At 30.0% G+C, this 15,595-nt stretch overlaps 1 pseudogene; it reads right to left on the bottom strand.

Annotated features, from left to right (window-relative positions):
* Positions 1–10,935: 10,935 nt before the first annotated feature.
* On the bottom strand, positions 10,936–14,999 carry LOC129317583 (disease resistance protein RUN1-like; annotated as a pseudogene).
* Positions 15,000–15,595: the final 596 nt, after the last annotated feature.

Below are 15,595 nucleotides of genomic sequence, written 5' to 3'. Positions count from 1 at the left end.
TTAAAAAAATAAATTACAGCAATTTACCATTTTTTTTATTTTTTCTTTCCTGTCCTTTTGCTTTAGATAAGTGTTGAACCTTCATTTTTTTAAAAAAAAAAAACTTGAGGCCCATTAATTTGGTTGTAGTAACTGAATCACCATATTTGGAGTTTTTGACCTAACATTGTTGTCTTTACCTTGAAACTTTGAACCTCAAAATTAAGGCAAGTGGGAACCAGTTTTAATAAAATATGGTGGATTAGGGTTGTAGTAGCTGAATCACCACATTTGGAGTTTTTAACCTAACATTGTTGTCTTTAGCTTGAAACTTTAAACCTCACGTCTTGGAAACTAAAGCAAGTGGGAATCGGCTTTTTTGTTTTTAATAATAAAGATGGATCACAATTTCTATCCACATTTTTTAAAACCTACTTAATCCAAAAGATAAGATATTAGGTAGGTTTTACACATATTTTTTTTCAATTAATTATACTATTAATTTATTATATTCCGCTCAAGTAATTAACAATGGTGTTTTGTATAAGTCAACTATTATATTTATTCTACTTAAAAGTATGATTAGAAAGATTTGAAAATTTTTAAAAAATTATTATTTCAACTAGCTGGTTTTAAAAATATAAATTTATTAACAATGAATTATACCATGGTTCGGAGTGATCACATGTTGGAAAAATAATAAAATTTATCATTTCCTTTTTACCTCATATGAAAAAAAAAACAAGAGTTCCTACTTTCGTCACAGCCACGGACTCCCTATAATTTAATTGAAGGAGGAGATAATATAAATATTAGGGACAAAAAAGAAGTTTTCAAAAAGAAAAATACAAAAGAAAGGACACGTTTAATTTTTTTTTAAAGAGAAAAAATTTATCAATTTCCAAGACGAAGTTACACAAGCCTGCATACACCTATAGTTTAACAAAAGTCAAGTTCAATATACATAATAAATGATTACAAGAAAAATGTCCAAGAAAAATAGTTAAACTATCCTCTCTCAGGCCCTTGAAATTGAAATCATTATAATAGACGTAAAATATTCCATGCAAAAATTGGCCCAAATACAGAAAACAAAACGAACAACAGCAACAACAATGAACTAGAGGCACTTGTGTCTATAAAAAAGGTTAATCCCTCATGATATAATGAACTAATATTTAAATTTTTATTTAAAATAATATTTATATTTAATATACGATGGTGCTTTAAATAGAATTGACACTGACATGAAACTACTTATGGGTAATTAAATTTAAAAAAAACATTGAACCAGAGACTACAACAACAAAAAGCAACAACATTAGCGAACCAATTCGAGAAGAACCTTTTGCCGGAGGAAAACCCAAAAGTCAAGATGTTCATTACTTGTCTTTACATGCAACATTTAATGCATAAATTCCATATTTCATCTACTTTCATTCATAAAAATTGATTAGAAAGTACTATTCATCCCATATTGAGAGCCATGGATATTAGCATCCGCATTTGGTGTTATCACTCATCAAGGCTAAAAATAATTCTGGCCCTCCATTTTAGTCTTGTTTAATTCTTACCGTCTATTTAAATTAATTTTTAAATATTTTTAATATTATATTTATTAAAATAAAAAATATAAAAAATTTTAAAATTAAATCTGGACTATTTAGAGTGCATTTAAATGATTAATTTATAAAATTTATAAATTTTTTAATATTAAATTTGGTCATCTAAATTATATCTAAACTGTCTAGAGTTTATTTGTATAGTCAAATTGTATAATTATAAATTTTGTAATATTAAATTGGACTGCTAGATTAAATTTGTACTGATCAGATTGGTAATGAATAGATATATTAAAATTTAAAATTTTTATATTAATAAATATAGTATTAAAAATATTTAAAAATTAATTTAAATTGACGACAGGGATCAAATAAGACTAAAAAGCGGGCCAAGATTGCTCCTGGCCTTGATTAGCACATGGTGCTCATCATTTCATCTTAAGCTCTATCAAAAAAAAAAAAGATTTTGGAATGTTCCAAGAGTTTGAAAATGCACGGATATGAGCTCAAAGATCTTATATGGATCAAGCCAAAGATAAGTGAACTAAAACTTCAAAAACTTATTCAAGTATTAGGATTTCTTACGGATTGTGTATATATTCTTATGTAAAGCCATAGACAACTAATAAAGACTAATTTGTGTAGCTTATATGTGATGAGGCACATGTTCAACATTATCACATTGAACATGACTGAATTTATAGAGGTAAATATATTTTTGAAATGCTTATTATATTGTTATTTGAGTTAGTTAATGTTTTAATTGCATTTTTATATACCAGATATTTGACATTGCGAATCCATTCTCCAAGAGCTTAATGAGATTTTCACATATTGGGTACAATATTTTGTAGATAATATATGAGGTTTAGGTAGTTTTAAAAAATTGTATAAGCACATCTAATGGTCCTACGTAATTTTTATTGAATTTAGATTCAATTTTGATTTCTATATATGAATTTGAATTGTTCTGACTGGCTAGGTTTAATTTTTGTGTTATAGGATGGGAGAATATGTAGAAATAAATGTAATAAAAATAATAGTTTTTGCAGCAATTGTGACCATAATCAATGTAAAAAGCACCCCATTTCTACAAAGTTGTGGCCAAAACTGCTGAAATAAGTCCACCTTGAAGTTGGTAGAACTTGAAGGTGAGTGAAAGGCCTTGGAAGGTGGGTGGAAGTTGGCTTCTGAGAAAGTGATGTGCTAATAAATTTATAAGAAATTTCCATTTCTTTTCATTTTGATTTAGTTATCACCGTAACTAGGAAAATAAAGGAGTTGAACAATCAGTTAAAAAAGAAAAAAAAATATTGAGTTACGTTGAACTGTAAATTATAGGGGCGCTAGCTTTTGAGAAATGTCCGAGTAAAATAATAAGGTGACTTGGGTCAATGAGATATTGCTATTGTGTAGATTTTATGTAACACCCGGTTCTATTTATAAATTATTTTTAATATATTTTATTAAAATTAAAAAAAATTTTAAACATTATTAACTCTATCATAAAATTTGGTAAGTTTAATTTCCACTACTACCCCCTAATAAAGATAAAAGAATTATTTTTATTAATTTTTTCCAACATTTAATATAAGGGCATAAATATAAATATAAAAAATAGTGAAATGCCTTATAAATAAGATGACAAGTAATCTTCTTTCTCTATCCTATAAATAGAACCATAAGATTACAAGAGAAATCATGTCAAATAATATTCAAAAAAAAATTATGTAAGCACCCGAAAAGATAAAAAGCACTAAATTATATCCTTAGTTAATCTCCTAACTACAGCACTTGTGATTTTAACATCTGCGTACCGGTACTTATTTTTCTTTCATGCACCAACATTTAAGTTCAGATTGTTCAGGTTATTATTATAATTAACTTTTGAATAATTATTAATTAATAATACTTTCACAGTAAAGAATTCTTCCCCTGTTCGCAGGAGGGTCTGATTCTAACAAATCTAACAAGTGCTCGGCTGATCGCGCAGGGCTTAAATCAAGTTTTTAAGATGTTAGAATCTTAAAATTAGATCAATCTTGAAATGACTCTAGAACTTGAAAAAGGGAGGAGGAAGAGATAAATCAGTGAAGAGAAATTGGATCGACCATATATTGAAGTTTAACAGTACTTTGATTGCTTTTCTATGTAGAAGAAATATCTAACGTACATATTCGATTCTTTTCACTTTTTAATGTATTGGGTCAGTGATTGGCTTGTTTGATTATTTGTACGTTCACATTGCTCATCAGGCCAGGATTCCATTTCAGTATAAATTGATTTCTGCCCTTTTTTAAATTTATTTTTAAATATTTTTAATATTACATTCATTGATATAAATTTTTTTTAAATTTTAATAAATCTGTTTATTACCGATCTGGCCAATACATAATTAATCTAACAGTCCAATTTAATATAATTTTTTTATAATTTTATAATTTGACTATCTAGATAGACTATAAACAGTTCAGATATAATATGGATGACTTAATTTAATATTAAAAAATTATAAATTTTACAAATTAACTATTTAAATATATTTTAAATAGTCCGGATTTAATATTTAAATTTTTTATATTTTTTATATTAAGAAATATAATATTAAAAATATTGAAAAATTAATTTAAATGAACGATAGAGATCAATTTAGACTGAAATGAAGGGCCAGGAATGATCGAATGCAGACGTGATTAGTTCTTGGAAAGTTAGTAGATACTTGCTTCTCAGATGATTGCAAAGAATTGCCATTTTTTTCCCTTTCCTTTCCTTTTACTTTAGATAAGTGTTGAACATTAATAATTAAAAAAATTGGGGCCCTTAATTTGGTTGGAGAAGCTGAATCACCATATTTGGAGTCTTTACCACCTAGCATTATTGTCTTTAGCTTGAAATTTTGAACCTCACATCTTGGAAATTAATGCAAGTGGAATCCGGCTTTAATAAAATAATACACGCTAGAAAAATAAGAAAAAAATTATCATTTCCTTTTGACCTTAAATAAAAAAATGAGGCCCTACCTTGGTTACAGCCATTCATTCACTCTAGTTTAATTAAAGGGGGAGATATAAATATAAAGGACAAAAAAGAAGTGATTAAAAATAAACACATATACAATAGAAAAGACACTCTTCTATTGTTTTTTTTCTTGTCAAGAGAAAATATTTACCAATTTACAGTTTATACATATTTCTAAAAAAAAATATTAGATAAAGGGCATGGAGTAAAAGACCAAGATGGCCTTTGGTGCTGCTCATCATCTTTGAGCCATATAAATTTAATCTGAATAACCCCAACTTCATTAAGACAATGGGTGATAATAAGTTAAGAGGTGGAGTCCTTATGCGAATTCCCAAAAGAACTCTTACGCATACCTCTAGAATTCACAAGCTCACTTGACCCCCCGCCTTGTGCTGAGGAGTTTGGAGGTATTTCTCCATTAGTGGCAAAAGCTCTGGGATTGTTTAGCATTACCTTATATGACATGTGAGGTGTTTCTCTGATACCACGAGAATAAGCAGTGCAGAAAAGCTTGCTTCATTTAACATATATAAAAGAACAAATTTGATCATATTGCATCAAATATGATATAATAACTAGAAAAAGATAACAACATTCTAAAATCCACCTGAATCTATAACAAATATTTCTAATAAGATAAAGATGCTAACAATAAATTTTATTATGGATAGGTAAAACTTGTAGGTGAGCCTAGCTTAACTAGGCCCATATTCAACAAGAATCCTAAGAGAACTTATTCTTGATGGATGCCTAATTATAAGGATGTAATTAGAAGAAAAGATCAATCTTTTAATAAAACTTCTTTTCAACCACGAACACACTCCCATGAGTGAAAAACATAAAATACTTTTTAAAAGAACAATTGAATAAGTCAAAGTATTTAAAACATCCTTTAAATCTCACTAATAATTCATTAAATCCTAAATAAAATACTTTTAAATAATAAAATTACATCAAATAATAAAATAATTCCCAAGACATCCATTTAATCCCAATAAAGTCCCAAGAAATTCTAAAACACTAGTAAAGTCCCATAATCCTTAAGGAGGATTATATGAACAAAATCAATTTATCTAAATATCCTTCTTCAATTTCCCAAAGCATCATTCTTCTTCCTCCCGTTCATTCACATTCAAAGTCTGAAACCAAAATCAAGAACCAATGGAAGGCACAAATCTTACCTTCAACACCCATTGTAAAGGCTACTTTACTGACAACATAATCCTTTGGCCAAGGACTTTGCCAAAAAATGACAAAGAGGCTCGCATCCTCATAGTTTGCTCTCAAATCACAGTTGTCACATTCCGTGGACTTAGCGACACTTATCTAGATAACCTTGTGGGCCAAGCTGTCTTTGGAGATGGGGTGGCTGCCATCATACTTGGCTCCAGCCATATCCTTGTGGAGAAGCCTTTGTTTGAGCTATCATGAAAGTCATAGCCGGCTCCATCCTCATAGTCCCCATAAACACTAGTTGATATTTCTATAATTTAGGATTGGATCAACTTAGATTTGGTTGACACATATATATTGATAGTTTTAGGAGATTTTTTTGGTATATAAATGTACAATTCATATCTTTTGTGCTCACTAAAGCGTTTCCTCTTAAAATTTCAAAACAAAGTCGCAAAGTTTCATAAAGAAGTTGCAAAATTAGGAATCTCAGTTGCAAATCACTAGAACTTTCTTTTGGAATAATAACATGATTCTTTGCAACTGAAAAACAAATAATGTGTTTTATGTTAAAATGCCGAAATCAATTTGCAAAATTTTGAAAAGAAGCTGAAAAATTAGGAATCTCAGTTGCAAATCACTAGAGCTTTCTCTTGGAATAATAATTTTTTTTTGCTTTGCAACTTCATTCATTCAATAAATTAAAGAGCTTCCTGTTAAAATTTCAAAATGAAGTTGCAAATTTTTTGTAAAGAAGTTACAAAATTGGGAATCTCAGCTGTAAATCACTGGAGCTTTCTCTTGGAATAATAACTTGATTTCTTTGCACCTGAAAAACAAATAAAGTGTTTCGTGTTAAAATTTTGAACTAAAGTTGCAAAGTTGGGAATCTTAGTTGCAAATCACTGGAGCTTTCTCTTGGAATAATAACTTGATTTTTTGCTTTTCAATTTCAAACATTCAATAAAATTCTTCCTATTAAAATTTTGAAATGAAGTTGTAAATTTTTTATAAAGAAGCTGCAAAATTAGGAATCTCAGTTGCAACTCACTAAAGTTTTTTTGTTGGAATAATAACTTAATTGCTTTGTAGTTGAATAACAAATAAAGTATTTTATGTTAAAATTTTGAACTTAAGTTGCAAAATTTTGTAAAACTTCTTGGAAAACTTATTTGATGTGTGTATGATGTAATTACAATGTATGAAGTGGGGAAGAGGTCTAAGTGAACTTTAATGATGTGTGTATGATGTAATTACAATGTTTGAAGGCTTGTACTGAGTCTTTATGTAATCTATTATATATTTAAGCACAACTTAGTCTGACCTATAATGGGATATAAACTTTAGGAATTTGCAACTTTGTAACTTAATCTTACAACCAATTTGTATTGAAGTTGCGCCTATCTTTTCCTATTTTAATTGTGAACTCTACTGTTTATTTGTAATATTGAAATATATCTAGTTTGAACAACACTAGGAATTTGTAACTTTCTGACCTAATTTTACAACTAACTTTTATTAAATTTGCATTTGTCCTTCATTATTTTAATCGAGAACTCTATTTATCTGTAATGTTGAAACTTAAATTTGTAAATTTTCAACTTCCTTATGAAGACTTTGCCACTTCTTTTTGAAATTTTAAGAGGAAAAGAAATCAAGTTACAAAGCAATCAAATTATATATTGAGATATAGGTCCAATGATTTGCAACTTAAATTCTCAATTTTGCATCTACCTTACGAATACTTTACAACCTCATTCTAGAATTTTAAGAGGAAAAAGCTCATTGAATTTTTGAAATTGGAAAGCAATCAAGTTGTTATTGTAAGGGAATGCTCCAATTATTTGCAACTTCTTTAGGATGAATTTGCAACTTCATTATGAAATTTTAGGAGGAAATACTTCATTGAATTTTTAAAGTTGCAAAGCAATCAAGTTCTTAGAGTAAGGGAATGCACCAATGCTTTGCAACTAAGATTCCCAATTTTGCAACTCCAGTTCAAAATTTTAACGTGAAACACCTTATTTATTTTTCAAATGCAAAGAAATCAAGTTATTATTTCAAGAGAAAGCTTCAGTGATTTGCAATTGAGATTCTCAATTTTACAGCTTCCTTGCAAAAAATTTGCAACTTCATTTTGAAGTTTTAACAGGAAGCACTTTATTGAATGAATGAAGTTGCAAAAAAAAGTTATTATTCTAAGAGAAAGCTCCAATGATTTGCAACTAAGATTTTCAATTTTGCAACTTCTTTTCAAAATTTTCCAAATTCATTTCAACATTTTAACATGAAGCACTTTATTTGTTTTTCAATTGCAAAGAATTAAGTCATTATTCTAGGAGAAAATGTCAGTGATTTACAATTGAGATTTCCAATTTTACAACTTCTTCACAAAACTTTGCAACTCCATTTCAAAATTTTAAGAGGAAACACTTTAATAAGCACAAAAGATATGAATTGTACATATCAGCTACAAGCGTTAATTCTTCTAGTGCATATGCACATATCAGTACTTTATATACACAAAAGCATCAATTTGGATTTACAAAGAGGGGTTTCTATATATCAAAATAATCTCCTAAAACTACCAATATATATATGTCAATCAATTCTAAGTTGATCTAATCCTAAATTATAAAAACATCAACTAGAGTTTATAGGGACTATGAAGATGGAGCCAGCTATGACTTCCATCCTAGCTCAAACAAAGGCTTTTCCACAAGGATATGGCCGGAGCCAAGTATGATGGCAGCCACCCTATCTCCAAAGAGAGCTTGACCCACAAGGTTATCTAGGTAAGTGTCGCTAGGTTTGCAAAATGTGACAGCAGTGATTTGAGAGCAAACTAGGAAGATGCAAGCATCTTTGTCATTTTTGGCGAAGTCCTTGGCTAAAGGATTGTGCCATCGGTAAAGAAACCTTGACAGTGGGTGTTGCAGGTGAAACTTGAGCCTTCCATAGGTTCCCGATTTTGGTTTCAGACTTTGAGATGTGAATGAACGGGAGGAAGAAGAATGATGCTTTAGGAAATTGAAGAAGGATATTTAGGTAAATTGATTTTGTTTATATTCTCCTTAAGGACCTTAGGACTTTACTAGTGTTTTGAAATTTCTTGGGACTTTATTAGGATTAAATGCATGTCTTGGGACCTATTTGTCTTCCCCCTTTATTAATTAGTTGTTCTCTTGAATAGGATCTTTTACTTGTCTTCATTGATGTGCACTACTTAGAAGAAGTTGAAAGATACAAAGACTATCTAGTCTATCACTTGAAATACAATTGCGGCATGGAAGATGCAATTTGGCATGCCAACTCCTCTTTTTGAGCCACTCTTATAATTGAGCTTCTTTATTTTACTAGCATAATGTAAAGTGAAAGAATTTTATTAGATTGTACTAAATATAATTTGATAATTTAGTTTCATGATTCCATAGACAAGAAAAGATTAAAAAAGATAAAAGTTAATTAGTAGGTCATGCTTACCATCTTCCCTGTTTCCCCTGTTTCTATACATTACAAGTTTTGAATCCAACTTCTTTGCACCTTCTTCATTCTATAAATATATGATAAATCATAAAGATTGGAATAAAAATAAGAACCAACATGAATAATATCTCTTTTTATGACACAAGAGACTATATAGTAGTACATACATTCCAAACATACATTCCAACTCTCAAATGAGATCTAAATGATCTCTGGAATGTATTCATTCTTATAGTAATCCAATGTCCAAACATGCTCCCTTCTTGATCTCTCATTCCATTCTGCTGCTTTCTACAATGTTATCTGATTGCTTTAAGCAAATTGACACTTTCATGCTCTGCATCTGCATAGTCTAAATTTAATTCATGAGTGAAGCATACTCATACCACAAAAGGGAATGTTTCATATGTTATTTCTTTTTGTTGTGTTATTTTTGCCAATAAATAAGCATCTTATATTTGATAATTCCTTTTGCAAGCTTTTCAGGGAGAAAACTTTGGAGCTTAATGCATGGTCCACATTCCATATGTTAACCTCCTATATCAACTACTAAGTTTGATCATTTTTCTCTTTTCATCATCAGCACTAATGATTTAGCCTCAACTTAAGCTTATCTTCATTCAATCCAAATTTCAAATTTTTAGCTCTTATTATAAGTTTCAATCAAAGTATTTATAAGTTTCTATCTCAAACAACAAGTATTTTTAGCTCATAGACAAGTAAATAAAAATATTGTTAAATATTTATACACATATATAACAAGTATTTATGTATTTAGTATAGTTAAACAATGCAGAGAACAATTTCAATATAAAAAGAAAAGATGAAAAAAAGATAAAGGAAGATGTTGAGTTACTAATAATATATTGTGCCAAATCTTCATGGCATTTGGTGTTGCATGCACTCTTCAATTTCTTCTTTTCTTGCTACGCGCCACCCGCACTTTCTTATTAACTCTATTTTTTCACGTGTATAACTAGACAATGGCAAATACCAAGTTGTTTGAATTTTTATCTCAACTTGGTTATTACACGCATTTTTCACATAAGAGGGATGCAAAACGGAAATATATAGATGAGGGTTGTTGGTTCTTGAATCACGTAGTTCAAATCCAATGTGGTTGCTAAGAATTAAATAGCGACCTTTTGGGTTCATTGGCTTTTCTAGCGCCATATCTTGTATCACAAGGCAAATAAATATTCTATAGCTTTCACTTGAACCACAAAATTGAGAAGTGTCTATGTTTATTGAGATGCAACTTTTTTCATTGTCAAGAAAATTAAAGTCTTGATTATAAAACCAAGGTGGAATTTCACTCCCTGGAGCACAAAAAAATCTTGAATTCCATTCTTCATTATAAGATGATAAAAGAGCTCTCCATAAGACATGTGGAAATGATACGATTCTCATTACTGATGGATGACAGCAACTTGCATTAAGAAGTTCAACATTAGGTGGAACATCTGGCAGTGATAAAAGCCTATTGCAATTAAGCAGGTAAAGATATCATAGAGCTAGGAGCTTAGAGATGAAAGAAGATGGTAGGTTAGTAAAATTGTTTCTTGATAGACTTAATACTTCTAAGGATGACAAGGGACTAAGATCATCAGGAATTGAACCATCACAAAGATTACAATGTGCCAAAACTAACCTTCTCAATGAGGACAAACTCAAGAATGAAGGCGGAAGAATACAACTTCTGAAAGGTAGGTTGCTGAAATCATTTTCACTAAGATCAAGATACTCCAAAGATGGCAAGCAACCAAGATCATTTGGAATCGATCTAACACTTAGATTGCAATTTCTTAAACTTAATTCCTTCAATGAGGATAAGCCAGAGATAGAAGGAGGTAATGTCAACCTCATGGGAGCTTTATAACTATTGAACCTAAAACCCATAAAATTGGAAAGAGTAAACTCCATGAAGAGTCCAGCGCAATTTCACTGCATCCATTTGCATGTAATTTCTTCAAGCATTTTAAATTAACAATGAATGATGGTATTTCTTTTATAGAAGATTCACTAACATCAAGCTTCTCTATACTTATAATTTCATCCAAATTTTCTGGTAATGATGAAAATTTTGAACAACCAGATATATCAAGAGTTTTTAGAGATTTCAAGTTACCAATAGCGCTTGGAAGACATAGAAGATTTTTGCAATCCTTTAACTTCAATATTGACAAGCATTTCATACCTTCTCCAAACTCAGGAAGCTTTTTAAATTTGGAGCAACCAGAAAGAGCCAATTTTTTCAAAGAATCCATTTCCAGCCTAGAAGGAAGAGCATTTAGATTTTTACAACCTTCCAAATTCACTTCATGATTTTCTTATGATGTCCAAGTGATGGATGTACCTCAATAAGTTTTATGCAGCCTTTGAGAACTAGTTGCTCCAAATTTGGTAGCACTGAAAAATCAGGAGTTTGAATTAAATCTTCTAAATGGCTCAAATCAATTATCTTTAACTTTTCCAACATCTAGTTCAAACAAGGAATATGAAATATTAAATTTTGGAAATATATATACATGGAAATAATAATATTGATTTATATGGTAAAGAAATGTCAGTACCTGGGTTTCATTCCAAAGTTTTCTAATCTTACTATAATGCATTTTGATTTGAGCAATTTGACATGGATGAACACCAAATGGAAGGGATTTTAATGGATATTTCTCTCATTCAAGAATTTTTAATGAACTGGGATAACATTCAAGTCCCAAAGGGAGAAACACGTCACATGATTTGATCATGAGTATTCTAAGATTGTACATCATTGAGAATGCTTTAGGACCCCAACTTGTTTTGTATTGATTAGATGATTCAAGATGTATAATCTCAATTAAGTCAGTTCCCTGATAAAAAACAATGATCTATTAAGTATTTTGAATGAGCTTAGTAATCAAAACATATTTTGCGAAACTCAAAAATATTAACGTATCTAGAATTGAAGATTACCTTATTTTTCACCAAAACATGAATAATATCATCTATTGACCATAACCTGCTACGTCTACTAGCATCACTCGGTGATTCCTCTGAAATAATACTTTTTCCCATTTCTTGTAGCATATCATGCATACCATAATTGTCTTGATATTCAATCAACAAGCATTTCTCAACAAGTGTTTTGATTCCAATAGTTGGATGAAAATCACAAATTTTTAATATTTCTATCACTTTATCTTTGTGCATTCCTTTGAAAAAGCAAGCAACATCCAAAAATATTTTTTTCTCCATACTATCTAATGTTTCAAAACTTATGCGAAATCTCTTCATAATGTCATTTGGTGAAAGTTTTTTTATTTTCTCTAGAGAATCTTTCCACTCAATTATATTTCTTCCATATAAATGACAACCCAACACTTCCAGTGTCAAAGGAAGGCCAGCAGCAAGTTCAACCACATTATTTGATAGTTCTAAATAATCTTCTTTTGGTTTATCACTTTTAAAAGCCTTCTGGCATAAGAGTTGAAGAGATTCCTCATCGCTCAAACATCGTGCTACATAAATTTCAAATTCTCCATGGGCTTCCAATAGGTGCTTATTCCTAGTAGTGACTATTACTCTACTTCCTCGACCCAGCCAAGCTTTCTTTATGGCAAGGTACTCAAGTTGGCTCCTGTTACTTACATCATCAAGCACTATCAAAACCTTTTGGTTGCATAGAATGCTTATTATTTTCCTCATTCCATCATATGCATCATCAAATTCTATGCCTTTTAGCTTCCCATTGTGTGAAAAAAAATTTCTTTGTAGGGAAACTACTCCTTCCTTTTCATAAACTTCCCTAATATCAGAAAAAAAGTAATGAAGGTTGAACTGGTTATGGTTTTCCTCATAGATTATTCTTGCAAGGGATGTTTTTCCTATACCACCCATTCCCCAAATTCCTAATAGGCGAATATCATTGAGTCCCATCTTTAAAATTGAATTAAGTTCTTTTATCTTTGACTCCATTCCAATAAATTTGTTGGTTTTGTAACATGGCAGGATAGGTTGTAGTTTTGTCCATACACCTCTTACAATTTCTTCAATGAATTCTGTGTCAAGCCTATATGAAATGAATGATTAAGAAGAGGTTAATTAATATTCTAAAATTTTGTATACACATAAGGTGTTATGGCCAAACCCTGAGAAATACTAAACTAGACTATATTGTCTGTATTGAATAAGTACATTTTTGAAACGTATCACTCCAAATTTTAGTCATAGGGAGAGTGAAAAAGAAAAACAAAACATACAACTACTAGATTATATGGTAGTTTAGATGTTAAATTCCACGCAATTACTATTACCTACAGAGTATATTATCTCTTTTAACATTTAATAAAATGAAATTGCATTTTTCTCTCTTTTTGTTTAGGCAAAAAAAAGAAGGAAATTTAACTTGTTCTAATAATTAAAATTATTTATGCTCTGGATGCTTACTTTCCGAAAATACAGCTTTAAGTTTTATGACAGTGAAGATTAAGAAAAAGAGGATTAATATTCTAAAATTGTGTACACATAAGGTATTATGGCGAAAACCTGAAAAATATTGTAAACTAGACCACATTTGTTTTAATGAAAAAACTGGATTATACTGTTTCTGTTAAAATGCTTACATATTTGAAATGTATCACTCCAAATTATGGTGAACTTTTTCTTTTTCTTTTGCCATTAAAAAAAGAAAATTTAACTTTTTCTAATGATTAAAATTATTTATGCTCTGTGTGCTTACTTTTCGAGAATATAACTTTTTTGACAATAAAAATACAATAAAATGGCAAATTCATTGAATATTTTTACTATCATATTAAAAATATAAGTGTAGTCAATATTTTGTAAAAAAAAAAATTAATTTAATGTATAAATAGTAATGAGTTAGATGAACTGTAGGTGTAAATTCTTTTTTGTTTTTTTGGCTCCGCCCTGTAGGTGTAAATTCTAATATCCATCAAGTATAGCATGACCATGGTTTGATTTTAAAACAAGAAGAATTCCGTATTAATTCAGGTAAATATAAAAGTCATAACTTGTAAACAATAATAACAACCACCACCTTTAATTTATTTATTCAGATAAATTTAAAGGTCAACTAATCAAAGTGATTCATGGCAGATATCAAAATTCACAAACTAAATGATGTATGCATGGAAAACTTACTGATCGTTGGAGTGATAGCCAGATAAATTTGCAATATCCTTCAAGGTATTTCTCCATCTCTGTACCTTCCCTTCGTCCTCGCGAAATCTCTCACTGTGCTTTTGAAAAGCATCTGCAAATGCTCCTCTTTGATGTCGCACATCAGATAGATCTATATTATAGAACACTGGGAAAACTTCCCTGCGCAGAGATTCCTTACATTCAAGAATCTTTGGAGTTCATCCAAACACCAACTAGAAGAAGCGTAATTCTGAGAAAGAATAACAATAGAGATGAGAGAATCCTCGATTGCTCGAAGGAGTTGAGAGGAAATAACATCTCCTCTCCGAAGCTCATCATCTATGAAGGTTATGATACCCCTTCGTTGCAGAGCAGCGTGTAAATGAGCTGTGAAGCCTTTCCTCGTGTCTTCTCCTCTGAAGCTCAAGAAAACATGATGCTTCCATGGATGGATTTTCGAGTTCAAGGAAGAGGAAGAGCAATCAGCTTCAACAGTAGCATCCATTGAATAAAGGCTTGTGGGTTTTGTCAGAAAAGAAAGGAATGAAGTCGAGTTCGATGTAGAAGAGATAGATCTTTAACCGAGTAAGCTTGCTTATACATCTAACTTGGCTGGTTCAGTCAACGGTGGGAGTGGTCGTACAAGGTCAAGGAAAGTGGGTGGAAACTGCTTTTAAGAAAGTGATAAGAAGTTGCCATTTCTTTTCCCTTTTGCTTTGGTTAGAGGAGAAACAGACAAAGCAAAGTAGGATAAAAGAATATTGAGCTCAAATGGAGATGAAGATGATGACGATGCCATGAATGTGGTGGGGCCATGGGTTATGTTCTGATATTTCCATGGATGAATTAAATATAAGGATTTTTTAAAGAAAATTATTCAGTATTTTAGTTAAAAAATTAAATACTCCCTCCGTTAAAAAATATAAGGTATTTTTAACTGAATTTTATTTCTTAATAAAGTAGTGACCTATTTTTAAACTAACCTTATCTTTTTATATTTATTATTGTTAAAAATCCTACAATAAATATAAAATTATTATTAATAGAGGCACTTTTAAAAAAAGACAATGATTACATCTCAAAAGACTAAAAATGCCTAATATTTTTAACATTTAACTTCTTAAAAAATACCTTATATTTTTTAACGAAGGGAATACATAAATTGATTAAAATAATATTTTAAATAAATAGGTAAAAAACTTAATGAAATAGACATTTAATATGAC

This window comes from Prosopis cineraria, unplaced genomic scaffold, assembly GCF_029017545.1.
Source record: "Prosopis cineraria cultivar Desert tree isolate PC_DT_omini unplaced genomic scaffold, ASM2901754v1 PC8, whole genome shotgun sequence".
In the NCBI taxonomy this organism is placed as follows: Eukaryota; Viridiplantae; Streptophyta; class Magnoliopsida; order Fabales; family Fabaceae; genus Prosopis; species Prosopis cineraria.
This window is presented reverse-complemented; position numbering and strand designations above follow the sequence as displayed.